The sequence below is a fragment of the Ammospiza nelsoni genome, chromosome 6 (genome assembly GCF_027579445.1).
Source record: "Ammospiza nelsoni isolate bAmmNel1 chromosome 6, bAmmNel1.pri, whole genome shotgun sequence".
NCBI lineage: Eukaryota > Metazoa > Chordata > Aves > Passeriformes > Passerellidae > Ammospiza > Ammospiza nelsoni.
In genome coordinates this window covers 23,508,625-23,528,999 of record NC_080638.1, presented here as the reverse complement: position 1 = coordinate 23,528,999, position 20,375 = coordinate 23,508,625, and the positions used below count along the sequence as shown (strand labels likewise).

At 36.7% G+C, this 20,375-nt stretch overlaps 1 long non-coding RNA gene across 1 annotated transcript; it reads right to left on the bottom strand.

The window, feature by feature from the left end:
* Positions 1–9,778: 9,778 nt before the first annotated feature.
* On the bottom strand, positions 9,779–19,556 carry LOC132075052 (uncharacterized). The gene is made up of 3 exons (XR_009418707.1): positions 19,471–19,556; positions 18,713–18,829; positions 9,779–10,711 (listed from the first exon to the last, which is right to left on the bottom strand). It is a non-coding gene; the product is annotated as an uncharacterized LOC132075052 (long non-coding RNA).
* Between the last annotated feature and the right edge of the window lie 819 nt (positions 19,557–20,375).

The following is a 20,375-nucleotide window of genomic DNA, read 5'->3' as shown; positions in this document are numbered from 1 at the left end:
ATCCTTTGTCCTCTTCCTCAAAATGGAAAAAAACATGTTATCTTTTTAATTTTCAGGATGATATCTGTAATTTTAATATTCTACAAAAAGCAGGAAAACTGAAAGAAATAATATCTTTATAATTTTCTAGGGGAAACAAATAGAGTTTTGAGTCACACTCTTGAAAATTAAAAGTCTTTTTTTGTCCCACAGCCTTTTGAATGTTATAATGTTTTCATTGTGAATTTTTTTTTTTACAAAAGCAGGTAATTTTCAACCAGTTGAAAAAACAAATTCCACTATTGAAACAAATCCTTTCACAGAAATTTTTCAGTGTAAATAAAACCAGGATATTCTCCAGGTCTTTTACCCCACACTTGACAGGTGCACTGAGTTTATTTATCAAAATAATTCCAGGGAAAATAGAACAATGGCATTAATATTCAATATCTTTCTTTTTTAACTACAGTTATAGACCCAGGAGCTGCTGCATCAATCTCTAAACTCAGGCAATTAAATTTTTTCAGTAAAAAACCTCTTCAGTGATAGTCTGCCTCTCTGGAGGAGATTTCCACAGGACCAAAAAGGCCTAAACACACAAAAATAATTGCAACCCATATTTTAAAAATGTAAAAAAAACCCTTCAGAGCTCTTTTCATTAAATTGGAGCTTGTCAGTTATGACTGCTCGAATGATACATTCTAGAGAGAATAATCTCAAGGTATTGTTATTGGTCACGGCAAACCTCCAATTCTACCTTTCCTTTCCCTTCACTTCGTGGCATTTATGTTCTTTTCAGTGCCTTTACTAAATATTGACATGAAAATTGAATGTGTTAATTCATCTCAGTGAATAAAATCATTGTTTATACAAGTCATATTTTTTGCTTCTCCATGTGGTATTTAGGGACACGAAATATAGTCCTCAAATAAAATTGATTTATTTCTGAAAATCAGAGTATATAATCCAAAATTAATTTTAATTTTAATCTGGATTAAATATACCACTGAAATTCAATGTGAGGTTATTAAAAGTTTTGATCATCATTTTGACAACTACTGGGGAAGAAGACATTCAAGTCAGGCTGATGTTTTTAACATTGACTCTAATATATTTTTAACTTAATTGAAGAAAGGGATGAAAAATGCTTAGATACACTCTGGAATTGAATCAAAATATGCTCTTCCAAAAAATCGAAGACACTTTTAGAAAGCTGTCTAAAAATATTTTAGAAGATATAACACAAATGAAGGAATAATCAATCTCAGCTAGGCCACAGCTAAATGAACCAGGTTTGCATCCTTTAGCCTACATCTATTATTGTTCTTGTGACCTGCTTCAGGGAATAATTGCTGAATTATTGGTCTTGTTAACCAGGAGCAGTGTGCATCCTCCCCATTCATGTCTAGCCCTTTCTAAAACCAATTTGCTATATCTGCACTGCATAGCACTTGGAGCATCGCCTGCTGGGAACATATTCCACAGTCTCTGTGCCTACTTAATGCAAGTACCCTTCAGCACGGCACACTGAGCATCTGTCTGCTCTCATGTGCCACATTTCTGCTCCAGAAAAATTTGGAAACAGCCATAAGAAGCCGAACTCTTTTCAGAGCTCCTGGAGAAAACAGGCTGCATCTGCAGCTGCCACTGCTGCATTCCCAGTGTGATGCATTCCCAGTTACCATCCTGTCAAGTCTGCCACAGCAGATGCTTGTGAACCCTTAACCAAGGTCAGTCTTGGGATAAGATATCAATGATCAAAAAAATACCTTTGAGGAAGAAATGAAGAATGGACTTCTTGGTTACGTGTGGAGACTCACAAAGTTGCAATGTGGCTCAAGGGGCCCAAACCTGGACACAGGCCTGGTCTTCTCAAATGTGGAGTAGAAGGACCTCTTCTCTGGACTTGGTTTTCTTTTCTGCCAGGGTGCACTGCTGGCTCACATAGAGTTTGCTGCCTGCTTGGACACTTGTGTCCTTCAGAGCAGTCTTGAACAGACAGTTCCCAAATGCTCAGGTGTGCAGGGTTGTTTTTCACTGAGTGTTGCGCTGCCTGCCTCCCTCACACACCTGTTGCGCCCAGACACCGTTCCCACACAGTGCCAGTGGCGGACAGCAGCAGCAGCTCTCCTTCTGGGCCCACCGCCTCCCCACACGGCCCCTTCCTGAGGGGCTGCAGCCCGTGGGCAGCGTGGAGGAGCCCCACGAGGGACCCTCCAGCAGTACTGAGGAGCGCTGACTCCAGTTATGGACATGTGAATCCCTTGGGAGCCAGTCTCATACCAGGTGGAGACTGAGGTGAGAGAGGACTGGGGAAGTCAGGGGGCTGTGAGGCGCAGCTGGCCGCGGCTTCTGGCCCTCACGGGCCTGCGGATCTGAGCCGCCTGTGGGCTGTCCATCTGGGACTGCTTCCAGCCACCCTGAGAGCCTGTACACCGCTGCTGTGACAGGCAGGAGCCACTGACCTGCTGAGGAAACTGCAAGAGCAGCAGCACCACTCTTCATGGTGCATTGAGAATCCTGAGACAGAGCAGGGGTGAGTGTTTGTCACTCCTTGCAATGATATTTTGACAAATCATTTATTTACTTCACTTGTAGCTGCCATTAGAAGTTATAATTATTCTGTTGTTAGATCTGACCAGTTTGAATTTTATACATCCAGTCTGGCAAAGAATTTAATTTTTCAATAGAAATGTCTATGTACTCACTGGTCTTTCTTGTGTATGTTTAAGTGGCCTACACAGACATGGACAGCAGCTATTTTAATTTGGTTGGGTTTTTGTAGATTGGTTTGGGTTTTTTTGGACACTGCATACTTTCATTTTGCTGGCAGAATTCCAATCCCAATTAGGTTCTCTCCCCTGGTGATGCTTGCTTGAATGTTCAATCATCACCACCTCAGGAAAAAAGTGGAAGGAGTGTTGAAGTGACCTTAGTCAGAGGATTAGTCAGCAGCTGAAAGGGACACATGTTCTCTCAGGTCTTGGTCACTAACAGTGTCAGGGGCTAAAAATCTTTGAGATAACTATCTGATTGTAATATACAGATAGTTTTGGATACAGCTTTGTCATTTAACCTTTCAAATTATGTTCTGCATTTTAGTCTCTCACAGAATTTTCAAGGTAGTTTCTGTGACACTAATGATCAAACACTATAAGTGACAGCTTATCACAAGCTTTAATATATTCAGGGCATGTGGTATAGATAGTCACTTACTATGACATCATTCCCTTATTTTGAAGAACCTCATGCGGCCTTCATTTTAGAAGTAGATTTCTTCTATATTACTAAATACAATTAGTTAGTTTATAAAATCTTGCCAGCAAGTAGGCTGGGGGTGCACAACAATCTGGATTCGGATACAGCCAGCATAGTTAACCACAGCTGACCAAAGGGTTATTCCTTATCCTATGATTCATGTCCAGCAATAAATCCAGGGAAAAGGAGGAAGTAAGAGACTTTTGGAGTTACTGCTTTTGTCTTCACCAGTAACCATTGCATTTGGATGTAGCCCTGCTTTCTTTGGAAATGGTTAAACACCTGCTTGCTGATGAGATGCAGTGAATTAATCCCTTGTTTTATTTTGATTTTTTTGGTATCTTTTGCTTTGTCTATTACACTGTCTTGCCTCCTGGGCTTAACCCACAGCAGAAGTTGTTTTAAAAGGAGTACAGCAGTTTAACATCTCAGTAAACAGTGGAATCAATACAGGATTGGAACTGAGCATATTGAAGCAAGTTCTTCCTAAAAATGATCAGTAGGGAAATACTCAATATTAACATATAAATGGTCATTTTTATGTTTCAAAGCTAACAAGCAATAAAATGAATGTAACAGTTTAGCTGTCTTGCAGAAAATGCAGTAGGTTAGCAGCAGAATTCAAATTTTTTAGAAAATCTGTGTATTAAAGTAATGCATCTACAATGCATTATGCTCTTCTTGAAAACAGATCAACATACTTGATATGTTCTGAACAATTATTCTTACTGTGAATCATGAATACTGTGATTAGATTTCTCACCAGTAACTCAAAAATGTGTAGGTTATTTACATCTTAAAAATGGAGATCTTCATGTCAGTGCCTCTTCATCAGTTTAGTTAATCAATAAGATTGGACTTCATGGATATGCAGTTTGCCTGTCTTTACAGTATTAACTAAGAATTTTGTTCCATTTTTTTATAATGTCTCTGGCTAAAGACCCAGGTCGTCTTCATTGGAATTCCTGCCAGGATTTCTTCATAAAATACTCCATAACAAGAAAATTTCAAAATTAAGTGTTCTTTGGGGACCTCATAGTCTCCAAGCCCTCGTTAAATTGCCATTTATACAATATGCTTCCTAACCACCAGGGTCACTTTGCTGTGAAGGTACATCACAAAGGGAAAGTAGTAAATCTCAGTGAATATTTCACAACCCTCTCTGGCAATTAAAGTTTTAAATGGCATCTTCTCTGCATAGCCAATAAAATGAGAATCAGAAGGCAACTGCAGGATAGCCCAGATAAAATGAGCCCACTGCTGTCTCATAATATTTCACATTGAGAGAAAGAACACACACTAAACTGAAAGACAATATACATTGTTATGGTGCCTCACTGTGCTGCCACAAAAACTTCTGTGGAGTTCTACTGACTCATAGGGCAAAATACTTACAGGAGATAATTTCAAATACACTGAATATCTTCATCATCTAAGCATTTAGAGAATGAAAATCCATTTTCTTTCTCTCTGTTTGAGAAATTCAGTCTGTTGCCAAGGATCTGCTCTTTAACAGTGAAAGGCCTTCATTGAATTCAGTCTGGACAATTTCTTCAGTGCTTCCCTTTTCCATTAAACTGGGAACAGGATTATATGGTATTTCCAGCCAATTTTAGAAGTTTTCAATCCACTGATCATGCTAACACTTTTGGCAGGAATATTGTGAGTGGGGCTAGACTTGCAGAAGCTGGAGGGTTGAATGTATTTTGGAAAAGTACTTTTTCTGCTTGTACTTCGGATACTTAAAAATGCTGCAGAGTGCTGTATCAATGCCCCTCTCTGTTTTAGTGCAAAAACAAGAAAGTCCAACAATATACCCAAGAATTTTATATCTAGATACTTCTCAAGTACTAGATAATTCTCTTATTGTCTGTGAAACCTAGAGATATTTTGATTACATTTAAATTACATTTTGAAAAACGGGAAAACTAGGGAGGAAATTCTGGAAATGATTCAGTGAGGGTTAAAACCAAGACACTGTCACATATATGTGGATAAATATATGAAAGATGCACATATACGAACTTTATTCCACAAAAAATTTTCTGGTAAAGTCACAGATGAACCCTAAACTGTTAGTGATGACCCTCCATTTGTTACTTATTCCAGGTATAATATTTAAATTTTTTGATATAGTGTCATTTATTAACTCCTGTCACTGAATGTTATCTTGCTACAACTGTAGTCCATATGAATTAGTAAAAACCAGTTATTTGCCAGGTGAAAACTTGAAGAAGTCAAGAAGTTCAGAATTTGCTTTTTATAGTAAAAATTAAGAAAAAAATAAGTAAATAAGTAAGGCTGTCTCAGAATTACCTGCATGTGTCTTGACAGTCTTAATGGAACTTAAAAACAAAGATCACTGATCTATAAACATAAAAGATGTTAAGAATTATTAAATATTCTGACAGGATGTTTTCTTAGGTAGCTCACTTACAAATTTTGCATCTCCCAAAGTAAACTTGTATACTTAAATAAACCCATTAAATCATCAAAGCATGTTAATTTTAAAACGCTTGATTAAAATTTTGCTTTCATCAATTATTCTTTATAGCAATCTTGTGTTCCAGAGATTCTCAGGCTTCTTTAAAATTTCCCTTAATTGTGTAATAAGGGGTCACTTTTTGGCATTGAAAAAAAATCCCCAACACTATCAAGGTTAAGAAATAATCAATAAAGCTCCATAATTTTTAAATACAGATAATATTAAAGAATCTTGAGTCTTCCCATCTGTTATTGTTTGTAGGAAGCTCCATTATGGATGTGAAGAAGATGCTGTATTGTATTGCTGAGCAGATAGAAGTTTCTCAAGACTTGAATGCTGGAACAGTAAGTCCTATAGAAACTTACAGTTGGCAGAAACTTGTTGTGAGGTAGAAATGAAACACAACTTTCTCATATGACTTTAAAATAAATTGCATTCCAGTATTGCATGACTTTTGACATACAGGGGTTGTGGATGCCCCATCCCTAGACGTGTTTAAGGCCAGGCTGGATGAAGCTCTGAGTAACATGGTCTTGGGAAAGCTGTACATGGAAGGGGGCTGGAGCTAGGTGATCTTTAAAGTCCTTTTCAACCCCAGTCATTCTATGATTCAGTGTTTCTATGATAAGTGCTCCTAGCAGTGATATTTGTAATAGTAATAGTTTGCCATAATTTTGAAAAGCAATCAAGCACTTACATTAAAAATCGAGAAACAATGTAATGAAGTTATGCTTTTCATTCAATCTTTACAATCTCAGGAACCCGTGTTTTTAAATTCTATGAGAAGCCTTTAAGATTCAGCATACTCTAGGCAGAAGGAAAGGAAGAACAAATTCAGATAAAAGATATTCTAGTTTTTACAGTTGTGTCTCAAAGGATTAATGACACTTATAAATAAGTGCAATACAAATCTAGCTATCTTTGAAAACCAGTGATAACACAACAGACCCACTTTAACTTACTGTGTGTTTCAAACTGCAGTGCAAAGACAGGCTGCAGAGAATAGATGTGTGCTGTGTGGACAGGAGTGATAGAGGTGATAGAGGTGATAGAGTGATAGAGGCTTAAGTGTAATGAAAAATGATATTTCTCTGTAATCTTTTTCTTCATACAGCAAATCTTGCAGAGACGGCCAGAAAACACTGTTGCAAAGATCTTGAAATTAAGAAAAAATAGAACTGTTCAACCTGGCAGGATATTTCAGAGTAGAGATAATGAAGGTTTTCTTTTAAAATTATGCTTAATACAGTGAAGTTTCACTCATCTGCATACCAAGTCCTGCAGACTCTGAACTGTCAACACTTGGTGAACTAACACACACAAGGAACACAGGAGATGAATACCAATGCAGTAGTCAAATCAAAGTAGTTCTTTACTTGCAAAATTATTTCAAATGCTTTGACCCTTCATTATTGAACAACTTATTGTGCTTCTAGTTGAAAAAAAAGAATAAAAAGAAGAAAATTGGTAAAAATCAGAAAATTTAATTTTTCTTCATTTTAACCCCAAAAGAGGAGCGTTCAAAGGAATACGCAAACCAAGTGGCAGGCTGACATACATGCAGGGGCTATTCCTCAGCTGTACTCCTTTGTGCTTTTCCTTTATCCTCTCTCTCTGACTACATGGATGCTCTGCAGCAAAGCAGAAGTTAATTAAAGGCTAATCAAATGTTTCTAGGGCAGCCCTTTCTCTTCCTCTTTCCAGCAGCTTGCTAGTGTGATGTATGAGAGGATAATAAATCTGCTAGAGAACAGCACTACTTGGAAAGAATGCAGCTGAGTTTGTTCTGGTGATGTTGCATTGACCTGTTATTGACACTTTGAGATTAACTTTCATATAAATAACCCAGGTTTATTCTTGTGCACTGGACTTTTACAATAACCTCTTTGTGTGCTTTAATTCAGCAGGCTGTTCTTGGAGCTTAGGGAAAGATGTCAGAAAAGAGTCCCAGGAAATATTTTAGTTCTTCTTTACCTTTGTATAGAATATGGCAAAAACTTTCTGGCAAAACTGACCTTCTCTTCAAAGGTGAACACTCACAAACATTTATTGTGACACTATAGGGTCTTGTGGCTTTTGCAATATCCCAAGACTTACTAATTGATTTTAACAATTACACCAGGAAATAATTTTCAACTTTTTTCTTCTTTTTCCTCTTCTTTTTTCACCTCTTCACCTTTGAAAAGCAAGACTAGAAATTGCTCTACCTCTCCTTTTCCCTGTGGCAGCTCCGACAATAAATTCACTTATCTAAATTTCATACCTTCACAGTTATGACTGTGTTAAACATTGTCCAGTCTCACAGCCTGACACTTGGGAATCATAAATGTACCATCTCCAAGGAGAAAGCAAAGGCTATCATTGTCATTTAGTGTGACATTAAGTTGCTCCTGTGTGAAAATGTTATCTTTTGGGAATGCCCAGGAACAGTTGGAGAGAGAGGAAAGAATTTCTTTGCAAAATGGTTAATCATTACTGCTTATGCTTGCCTTTGAGAATTTGAACACATAATTTGGTAATTAGCACATTTAATTGCTTTCTGACACTGAGGATTAAGTAGCCTGCCCTGCTCTCCACTCCTAGAGCCATTAGTGTTCCTGTTGCCAAGGTCAATTGAGTTCATTTTCGAACTATTTCTCATCTATTTCCCTCCTATGAAGTGGGGACTCCAGGATGCCTAAGAACAGAGCATGTATCAAGGCCCCATTTTCTCTCTAGTCTCTACAGCAGACAATTTCAAGATAATCATACCAACTTTCTTTACTCTGTAAGCTATTATTTATATTAAGATATGAACCAACAAAGTTTACAAAATTTTTAGTGCTCAACACCTTTTTTCTGACAGAGTGGCAATAATAATAATTACAGAAAGCATGAGAGCATTACTTGATTATAGAATCAGGAAGAAGAATTCAGCTGCAGCGTTAAGTCCTATGACTTCACGTGGATTGTTTAACTTTTCTTTAGTTTCTCAAGTCAGGTGCAATTATTTTAGCTTCTATTTACTCTATTATTTATAGCCATTTCCATGTTGCTTTCATCAGTCCTGGAGATGCTAGGAGCTGAAGGGAAAGTGGGCCTTTGTATGCTTTTTGTGAATTTCTGTGGTTGACTTATCGAAACTAAATTCTTTTTTGCAGTGATTATACTCACATGTATGCCCGTGTGCCATTTCACATTACCTGACACGCATACTGGAGTTTTATACTCACTAAATTCCTTAAAATAAATGAATGTCAATACAATGTCAAATTATACTATTATAAGGACCATTATCCATACCATGAAACATATGGAGATACTATCAAAACACAAAGCAGTGAAACAAATGCTTTCCACTGGAACAAGACAGCACAGATTTTTTTAAGTTAACTCTCCAGAAACCCAGTTTGATTTTGCACTGAGGAAAACTGCAAAGGGTTTGTTATATCAGTGAATCATCTGAAGTGGCATGGCCTAAAGAAAAACCAAGGAAAATATTCTTTGATCACTGACAGAAAGGTAACATTCAAAAAAATAATTTTTTTAAAAATTCTTTTTTCAAATATGGAAAAGTGATTGCACTCTAGGATTTTTAAGGAAGCTTGTAGGTGGTGAAAAATTAGATGGATTTGGAACACAAACAAATTAATAGAAGAAATATTCATCTTGAAGTTCTAAATACAAAATCTCTATCTCCAGCTGCTAAAGTCCTCAAATGATACGCTCATGGTTTAAACCGTAGACAAAAACCTAGAGTTATATCCAAAAGAAGCGCTTGATAGTTAATAGTGGAAGCTTTTAACTTTCATTTTAGACACTGTCAGACAAATGGCTGATTCAAGATATTCTTGTCTGTGAAATATGAAGACACATTCCTTCTCTACCCCAACCACCCACATACAATTTTCTCTAACTGGGAAGAATAAGAACACTGGAAGAAAAATATCATTCAGAGCATTAGGAGACTCAGCTGATGCTAGAAAAAAAAATTTGTTTGGTTCCAACACTTATTTCATACACTAACATGTTTAAGGATGTAGATTTTGTCAAGAAATGGATTATTTGATGCGATGCCTTGGATGTTAACAACCATTTTTGTTTTGATCTCAAAGTTCATAGCCCAAGAACTCAAACATAATTTCAATTTCTTACGTGCAATTTGGTTTGTAATTCCTTCATTATTATTTGGATTACTGCTCTCGTCCTATTGGCTTCTCCACCTTGAGCTAAAGTGACATTGCAGTACTATGGGAAATCAATGTGGAAAAAAATTCTCATGCTACCACAACAACATTGATTTAGGTACAAAGACTAAATATCAGATAATAGAATGGATAAACAGATTAAAAGTAAGAAAACATGTGTGTTTTTGGATATCTAATAAGTTTGTAAAAATAGGTGTAGTCTGTTGGGTAGAAAAAGGCTGGCTTGTAAAGGGCATGAAGGCTGAATAAAGCTTTCTTCAGGCATAATTAGCAGTCACTTTGCATATGAACATGGCTGCACATTTCAGGCTTGACCAAGATAACCAAAGGGATATTCCAGACCAAACCACATCACGCTCAGTATATAAAATTTGGAGAAAATGGAAAAAAGGAAGGACTGAGTATGGTGATTTTCTTGTCAAATGTACTGTGATTTCAATGAGGATTATTTGGGCAAGCTTTGGTGCATTTCCCTGCACTTCTTGTCATCTCATTTGCTTCTAGGATTCTCTCTTAGTTTTTAAATTCTCCCTTTTATTTTTGGTAGCATTTAATTTCTTCCAAGTCTTCTCCTCACCCTTTATTTACATTTCTTTCCTGATTCCAGCATTTGAATTGGAGTAATTTTGGAAAGTTTTGGTCCTTTTCACTGTACCACATTTCATCTCAGTCCATATGGCTGTAAGCACTCCATTTTCCAAATTTCCCAGGTTTTTTCCATATATACTTGGTTTTGATCATACCTGCTTTTCAGAGTGTTTGTTTGACTTTGTTCTCTGATTTCAAGATTTCATTCCCTTTCCTGAAAGGAAGAGTTCCATCATTTATTTTAAGGTTTTGAGGGACAGACTGAAAGAAGACAGAAATAAATGGTGGCTTAGTAGCATCTTTGAAGAGATGGCCTAAATTCTGGAAGGGCACCTGGTTAGTTGTACATCTAACTGGATCATGTCTTTCATTCTTTTACCCTGTGTTTCTTGTCTTCCTTTATGCTTGAGGTTTTTCTGCAAAGGGTTTACAGCTTCATCTATGTGTGAATATTTGAGAGAGAGGCAATCTGAGCAAAGATGGAACACCTAGAGAACGTGCCTGAAATTAAGTTGATTCTCTTAAATTGAACTGCTTCCTAAATGAAAAAAAATTAATACCCAGTTTCTCTTACCAGCAGCCACAAATGAAATTTTCTCCATTTTGCCATGTAAAATTATTTGTCTTGATCAGACATTGTATTTGTCCAAATCTGACTTGAAGTTTTCACAATTCATTTTTAATTTGTTGAATGTAAGTTTATATCAGTATTATTTCTGAAATATTATGTTGTAGATATCTACAGTGAACTGGAAGGGAAAACTCCCTTTCCTATTGCTCTACACCATTTTGCCAACATTTCTAAGGTTCAACTGATTTTTGCACAGTAATGCAAGACATTTTCTTAATAGCATTATATATAAATATCTTTATGCTGTATTATTATAGATATAGTATTATTACATATATTTCTATAGTGTTGTTGGATAAGACAGAATTCCATGCTAACAAACTATACTAGATGTATAATAAACCTTCACTAATTTAAATATGAACAGTTAGATTTAGCTAGTAGTTAATTTCTATAGGTCTGCAGATAGCACGAGTAGCAGAAGTTTATATTGTTTTGACTGATTAATGTGATATAAGTATATGGGGTAACATATTCCCTTCTCGTGCACAAAGCAAAATGAGTGTTTCTTTCCTGAAGTACAACTTTCTGACAAATTCATTTTAAGAATATTATTTAGAAAAGACATGAGACTTTTAAAATGCTGCTGCCATATTTGTTATTATTCATTGGTTTGGTGAATTGCCATTCCCTTCTACTCTCTTCTCTCACCCTTATTTAGAAGGCTATTTATTTTTTTTTCCTGTTGGAATGTAGAGAGAATAAATTTACATAGTTCATCTTTAAGTGAAATAGCAGTTATCCTCATGACTAGAAACAAGCTTTTGTCAGCAAAAACAAGCTTTTTACTTTTAAAATTAATTTGAGATAAAGTTTGAACAGTAGTAAAAGTTCTTGGAGAGTTCTGATTTTAAAAAAGTAGAAAAAGGTGCATCCAATATATAGGATGTTTTGGATTTCTCTTTTTGGTAACTAATGACACCCTTAGTCTCACCCTTATGAAAAGTGATTATCATAGCAGGCAGACAAAAGAATGAAAATAATGCAAGGAAGTAGTGGGGGAAAACAAACCACTCCTAATAAATTGTGAGTTTCTTTGAACAAAATAGGCAGGGAAATTTAAGGATGCCATTTGTTCTGCTTTCTTCAAATGAGAGAGAGAGGTAAGAAGAATTACAGTAAGACAAGAACCTCTACCAGCTTAGATTTAGAAAAAATATTTATTCATATGTTTTGGATTGGTCTTTACTGTCTGCAAATAAGCACTGGCCAGGTAGTGCAAAATTTTTTTTCAAAGGTGATGAGTGTACTCTATTTGGATAGATATCCTGATTAATTTCAATCTCTTGTGTTGAAAAAAAGGAAAAGACATGGATGAAAGGTAAGGAATAAAATCTGGTTGATGGGTTGTTAACTTCCCAGTAAACCTATAGTACTATAATATTGCAAGTTTTTTTCTTTTTTTGCTTCCTTTTTAACATCTCTTTTTTATTATGCAGGTAGTTTCCTAATTAGTATAACACTCTTCCCTAAATATTATAAACCATTTGCAAATACACCACAAAAAAAGTGTCTCCCAAGGCGCACTTCATCCCACTTCAGATAAAAGGCTTGATTTTCAGCATTTATTTTAAATAAATAACCTTAGCTTGTTCTCAACAGTTAATCCATCAAAAATGGTTTTCTTTTATCATCTTAGTAGCATATGGTGCCTTTAGGTCACCAGAAAATGAAGAGTCAAACAAGGGTATTAGAGATTTTCTTCATGTGGGAAATGGTAAAAGTAGACCCGTTCATGAAAAAACCTCCAAACACAAATGGTGCTTCATGTGAGGAAAGCCATAAATAGTAACTACTGTCAGATTTTACATTCTTTGAATAGATCTTTTACAGCATTAAAATTGCTGTGGTGTAAAATAGCAACTCTTAAACCAGAGAGGTGCCTCAAACAAGCAAAAAGAAATACTTATTACAGTAGAGCTATGTAACACAAGGTAGTTAATAAGTGACGAAGTTAAGAGGGTTTCTTTTTAGTTTAGAGAGGGAGAAGTGTAGGAAATACTAAAGTTAAGAAGATTTCCAGAAAGCTGTAAAAGCAGGCCTTAGAAACACAAAAAACAGAATACTCAGAACTGGCCGCAGCTGCGAAGTCTAAAAGTAGAAAAGTTACAATAGTACAGCAAGCAAGGACATGAAACAATAGCTTGAGCTTTAGGCTTGGCTAAGATAGACCTTAAGACTGCAGAAAAATATGGTTAGCAAAATAGTAGAAGGTTTTAAGCTTAATAATGAAGTATTGTGTATTGTTAATAGAAAAGCAGACAAGCAAGCATTGTGTGAAGCAGGTGTACGTGTACTTTTAGTAACTGGCCAGAATAATTTTCTGTAAGCTTTAGCAATGGGCTATTGGCTAGAAAGTTTTTTAAATGATCTGTAACAAAGAAATCTTTGGCTGCTGCTGGTTGTACATGAGCCTTTGCCATCTTTCTATTGTCTCAACCATGTAATGAGGCTCATGCTGCAATAAAAGCTCAAGGAATGTATCCCAGCAGTCCCATCCCATTCGTGAAAAAATCTCTAATCATACACTACAGGAGAATTCAAGTACCCCAGAGAGAGGCCTGCTTAGAGCCAAGACTGAGACTGGGTTCAGAAATGACAGAGGTGGAGAGGGAACATTTCCGTAATATGTGCTCTGTCCAAGTCCTACCTTCTAGACAGCCTCTGTATGACCATACATCTGCAACAAAATTGTAACAAACCTTTGATCTATTCTAATGCACAGAAATGGCTCCTGCAGGTCTAAGCCTGCAAGAATTTGAGCTATACAAATATAATCTGATGTAGTCATCATTTTGTTACTGTGAATGTGACAACAGTGAATGTTCCTTACTGACATTGAGCATTTTCTTTTTGCCAAGAACATTTGGAGAGGACAAATTCCTTCTTTGGCATTCCTGTATTTTGATACTTGGGCTTGCCACATCTTAAATAATCTCTCAGGTGTTTTGAGAGCAGCGTGCATGCCTTTTCACAAATCACAGGGAGCATTAAAACTTTTAAGCTGTCACCTTAGAAACTCTCCAATGGGTTTTTAATCAGGCTAATTGCCAGCACACAGAACCCATCAGAAGAACTATGCACCAAAGGGCACTAAAGTAGAGAGTGGAAAACTGTCAGTCAGGAGCTTGCTTGCAAAGACTTCTTAACCAATGCACTTGTTTAGATAGGCAGGACTTGATCCACCAAAAGCAAAGTTACACCAAATGTAATCATTAAACATTTCCCCTTGGAAAAAAAAAAAACCAAAAAAAAAAAACAAACCAAAAACCAAAACCAACCCAAAGAGTATGTGACAGCCACTCTGAGTAGGGTTGCATCTGAGCTACATGCATTTTTAGTCCCATTAAAAGGCTAAAGGATTAGTTGTAATATTTCCCCTGTTATATGATAAACTGGGAAATGGAAAATCAAGAGATAACTTTTTCTCATGCTAATCCACTTGTCTGACATTCCTAGCACAGAAGCAGCAGCTTTTTCCCCCAGCAGCCCAGGTTTAAAAGTGGATTAGAGACAAAGCAGCAGAGTTAAGAACTTAAAGCATCAAAACAGAGCATTTATCAACTAAACATCCCTGTGACCTTGCTCCTCACAGAATGCAAGTCTGTTTGTTATATACCTCAGATATGAACACAGAATGTATACTTTACTCAAAATCAACAGTGGGACCTATGAAAAACATTTTCTGCTATCAGGGACCAAAAGGCAGAAGGTTTTAAAATATTTTCTAGTGAAATTTTAAGCTAAAATTCACATGTCAGGATTAACATGGGGTGTGAACCTGTGTCAGCAGCCACCAAATCTCTACAAAAGTTTTCTCTGATAAGTAGCTGTCTCAAGAGATGAAGAAAGCTGGAACAACAGAGTACCTGCAGATACATTTCTATCAGATATTTAACACACAACTAGAAATCAGGATAAAGCGATAATATTGATATCATCAACAATTTAATTTCCTCATTGAATACCTACACTGCTGATGGGAGCATGAAAAAGATGGCTTTGCTGAAGCACAAGAAATCAAACCTTTCCAATTATTTAAAGTATTCCTGCTACTTATTTGAGTATTTCTTCCTTAGCAGATAACTACATGCTTTAAGAACTATGTCTGTCGTACAGAAAAACTGCCTTTTTTTTTTTTTGCCTCTGACAGTGCTGATCTCTTAGCTTTCCATCAATTGCCGAATCCAAAGGCAATGGAATGTAAGAACTATGTGTTTCCAATGAATGTTACTTTGTAAAGAGCAGACAGCATTTAACACCTAGGTTAGGAGCCTTGCCAAATAATTTTACTACATCTCTGAATGTAAGTACTTCTTTCTCTAAGATGGAATCTTAGTTTACTGAGACTAGGATAATCAGGGAGAGAAATTGATACATGAAAGTAAAGGAAGGGTCTCCCTACTCAGGATTCCGCACAGCAGGAGATGACAATTTTCTAATGATACCTAGTATCATACATAAGTTGTAAGCTGTGTAAGCACATGATTTTTCAGTGTTTGTGCAGCATTAATGAAAATTAATCAATAAAAAATAACAAGTGTGGAAGAGCTAAGAGCTTCAAAATTAATAGAGAACTGCCTGAACTAAAACCTCATGTATAGCCCTTATTTTCAGAAAGTTCCCTTAATAAGATTTCATTTGAGAAGATATCAGTGTGTGAACTTGATCTTATTAGCTTCATATAGTATGATCCTGTACGCCAGCACAGAATCCTCTGGCATGGATCAACATTTCTTTATATTCTAAAATGCTTGAGGACACACACAAAGACCTCACACAACTGCCTGATGTAAATGCTACTGCTAATGTTGTGGAACTTGCATTGCTGGAGGCAGAGTTTGACAGTAATAGACTGGATGATAAACATTAATGTTTTCACTCTGATTTGTGCTGCTGAAGGTGTTGAGATCATCTGGGATCTGTATTATATCCTAAGAGTCTATCATGTCTGTGTAAGAGGCATACACAAAATCTGGTGTCATAAGATGATTATGGCTTTAGCGACTTGCCAGTAATACCTGTATGAACAGGAATCCAAAACAGATGAGTGGAGGGTAGCAGAGCAAAAGCACTGGCCTTCACACTCTGCCTGAGGGAGCTGTTCAAATGATGCAATTGAACCCTTGGGTATACCCAGAAGAATTAGAGAAATCCATTCCCTGTCTCCATTATACTCAGAAGTTATGCAGTCATTTTCAGGTAACTTTTCTCTGTAATCATTTAAGAGATGACATCAATGAACAAGATGGGTCAAAAGCATTTATACCACCAGTAAAATAGAAAAGCCTCCCTGTTCACCTACATTAGGGCACTGGGTAGCTATATCAAATTTGCCCAATTTCCAATGCTTGAGCTAAATAGCGCAATGTAAAGGTGAGATTGCTGCAGTGAAATATGGGATTTTTGAACTAGAAATTGCTGTAACCAAAGGGTAATGAAATAAATTCTTCAGAATTATCCAAGCTAAGATAGCACCCTTGTCACAGATATTATCCAAAAATGTAAGCAAATTGATAGAGGCAAGTATTGTTTTCTAACTCTTTGTAGATAGAACAGGTTCATGGCTTAGGTAAGACGAGAAGTATCTGTGAAGGTATGAAGTAACATTTTCACTATGATTAGCCCTGCTTGATAAGCAGGGCAAAAAGCAAGCTTCTTTTCACTATATGCCTCCCATCAAATGCCTTTTAGTATTTTCAGCTTAGAGAAGAATTGCTTTTTTGGCAGTCTTGCTCCATTTTCTTGTCTGTGCCAGCTGGCTCTAGTGCCCGTGTGGATTGGGCAGTATGAACACCCAGTACTTCCACACCTTCCTTCTCTAGATCTTCTGTCCCTGGAAAGTCACCAGGGTGATTTTATTCTGCTAGAAGTCCAACATATACTGCAAAAGAGCCTAGGAGAAAACCAGCTGCATGGTAAGTGAGCTGCATAACTCAAGCTTTGAATGCCTGTTCAAGAAATCTATGGATCTTGGTCCAAGTCACACAAAGAGTGATGACTCAGCACTGTAACTGGCAGCTCTTCAGCTACCTCTATAGGAGGCTAATGGCAAAACAATGATCCTGCTCCTACCATAAAGGGAACAGTACTTTTGATGATCATTGCAGGCATAAAGAATTCTCTGTCCCATTGCATGGATCAGTCTGATTATTGTAGTCTTTTATTAGCTGTTTTTAATAAGAAGATTGATAGGGAGCTACAAAATTGCTTTCCCCATGATTATTTATATCTTAGGCAATAAACATTCAGTAGTTTACTTGTCTAGGAATGCATTTGCCCTTCCCTTTTTCCTCTCTTTGCAATACAAAATCTCTCCCTATAAAACATTGGACTATTCCAATGGTAAAAAATTGTGGGAATTTACCAATCTCCTGGCAATTTAGTAATTAAATTATTGATTCAAGGACACTTAAAGCTTGTTGAACAAAACTTGAAAATTTGCCAATTTATTGTCTTTGTGTGGTTAAAATTTTAAGTCCACATAATCAAAGTCTCCCAACAATCACAGCACATGCAAGACTCACAATGCAACCTGTAAAAGTCAATATACTCTATAATTTGCCTAGAGCATCTCAAATAAATACAAAGTTGTTACAGCTAGTAGTAGCTGGGCTCTAAAAGTGAAAAGTTCCTCCTTCACAGGTGGAAATCATGGATATCTCAGCATATGCCCAACCTATTCACTGAGCTTTATCACTTAGCACCTTGTGGTTGTGAGGAGGCTGATGCTGTATGATAACATCTGAATAAGAACTATATATACATGTGCATAAAAGGAAAGACTATTTGGGGAGCCAAACCCTTTATTTTAGGTGTGCTTGGCTGATAGTTCTAACCAAAGTCCTCACAGCAGCAGACCCCTTGACTATATTTCACTGAATGTGACAATCACATATCTCCACCTTCTTGCCAAGATTTTCCTGTAGTGTGGAATGCAAGAAGATAAACAAGAACCTCTTAAATAAAAATGGCAATGTCTTTAATTTGCAGGCTTGGAAAACACCACGTCTCACTTTGTCTCTGTGGGGCTCTATAAATATAGGATATCTCACCTAGACTACAGAAATGGTAGTGTTTAGTACTCCATAGCTAACTTACCTGATATTAAGGTAAATCTCTTTGTCATTATTGTTCTGCATAGTGTTTAGTTCCTGAAGATTTTCCCAACTAGGAATAGATTTGAAATATAGAGCAAGAACCATAGCCAAGGAAAGAAATTAAAGAACAATTTCATTTTCTACAGTGTGCTCAAACAGGAAGATCCTTATTGTGGTCTCTTGAAACTATCAGCTTTTCTCTTTCTTTTTGCTGCTTCACCTTTCACTTCCCCTCTCTCACATTTTTATCCCTCATGAGAGGAAAAAACCACAGTTGTTTCTCCAAAATGATTGCAATCACTGTATCATCTCAGATAAGTTACTAGCAACAGGCAGAAAAGAGAAGTGTTATAAAATGACTCGCCCATGTTTTGTAAAATAAAATTTGTCAGGGAAGGATGTACTTAGAGTCTACTCTGGGGATTTTTTCCCACCTGTTCTGTTTCCACTCACTCTGTCACGCTTGTAGAAAACAAGTACTTACCAAAGGTGCTTCCAGGACTCCAACTCTTGTCTCCCAAAGTGTTAGAAGGAAGAGAGAATATTCCTGGGCAAGAGCTCTGGTCTTGCTCTTTGTGATCCCCCTCTGTCCCACTGACTGCTGGAGATAAAAATAGATCAAAACAAAAAGTCTGACTAAATGCTCCTCCCTGGCTCAGTTATATGAGGAATTTTCTCAGCACCTCCAGTAATAGCAAAATCAACTCTTTGTTAGAGCATTTTGGAGACTCCACCTTCTTCTTCATCACTTTATGAATTTTGGCTTACTGAGCAAATGAAAGTAAATACTTCCAGGATAGCCAGGGTATCTTTGTCTATGCTCTAGCAATTCAAAAACTGTCAATTAAATCTTATAGTCCGATTTCATTCGGAACTTCTAAGTGAAGAAGATAAAATGAGTTGAGTAGACCAAACATTGCCTTCTCCCATTAAAAATAAGTGTTTACAAGCATCAAAGATTGCTATCCTTACTTTAGCAACACATAGACATGACAGATGAGAAGATAGAATAATTTGACTGAGCACTGGTTAAATAAGACAAAGTCAGGATTAGCTATCAAGAACCTCAGTGTTTCCTCTAGTTTAGAGACATAAGAAAGAAAAAGGAAAAAGAAATATAAACTTTATAAGAAGCTTCCTAAAAACTTTGAGATATTTATTGGGAATCTGGGAAGTTAGTATTTTGTACACCTGCTTTGGTTATAGTAGTCTATTATTTTAGGTATTTAATTTTCTTCTTACTTCTCAGCCATCGCAACTTTCATGTAGTTTCACTCCAGTTGTGGTTTCTTGTTCTTTTCTTTTTTCAGACAAACAGTAGTAAATCTGAAATATAAATTGAGATAATATCAAGTCGAGACAGCCACAATACACAGAGTATCACCATACAATACCAGACAGCTTTAACCTATGCAGAGCAACACCACATCAAAAAGCTTCAAGCATCTGCCTTTCTTGTTCTTTAGCCCAGCCTTTTATACCCCTGATGTTTATGCACTGCACCTGTGTGCCCTCTGTTCCCTTTGGTGATGGGTCAGTGCCCCTGGGCACTCCATGGCTCATTGCTGTCAATGCTGCTCACCTGCTTTTCATAGCTGCAGCCCCACTCCCAATTACCACAGACTGTGTCCCTACAAGAGAATAGCCTCCTTCAGTAGCTCGTATCCATTATTGAGATTTATATTCTATAAACAAGCATACTTGTATTTTTCTGTACTGCACCTTACATCCCCTAGTCTTCTGATTTTAGTAGTTGTACCTTTAAGAGCTTAGTATGCTTGGAAGCATGGCAGTTCTTTCCCAGTGTACACAATAACATTCCTGAGGTATTCAAAGCATCTGTTTGACAGAAATAAGGGAAGAAACATAAAAAGAAGAGGAAAATTTCTATTCCTCTTGTTGGAGTGGTTGGCAAAATACTTTTTTTTTTCAAAAAACCCCACACCATTGTTTTACTGAAAGATTCTTAAGCATAGTTGTATTGTCTTAACATCTTAAAATATTATATAATCACACAGTCTGCATTAGATCTCCTGTAACATTACCTGTGTTCTCTTTTACAAATAGTGATCAGACTGTTGAAATAAAATAATGAGTGAGAATGAGAATAGCTGCTGTTTGAAATAAAATAATGAGTGAGAATGAGA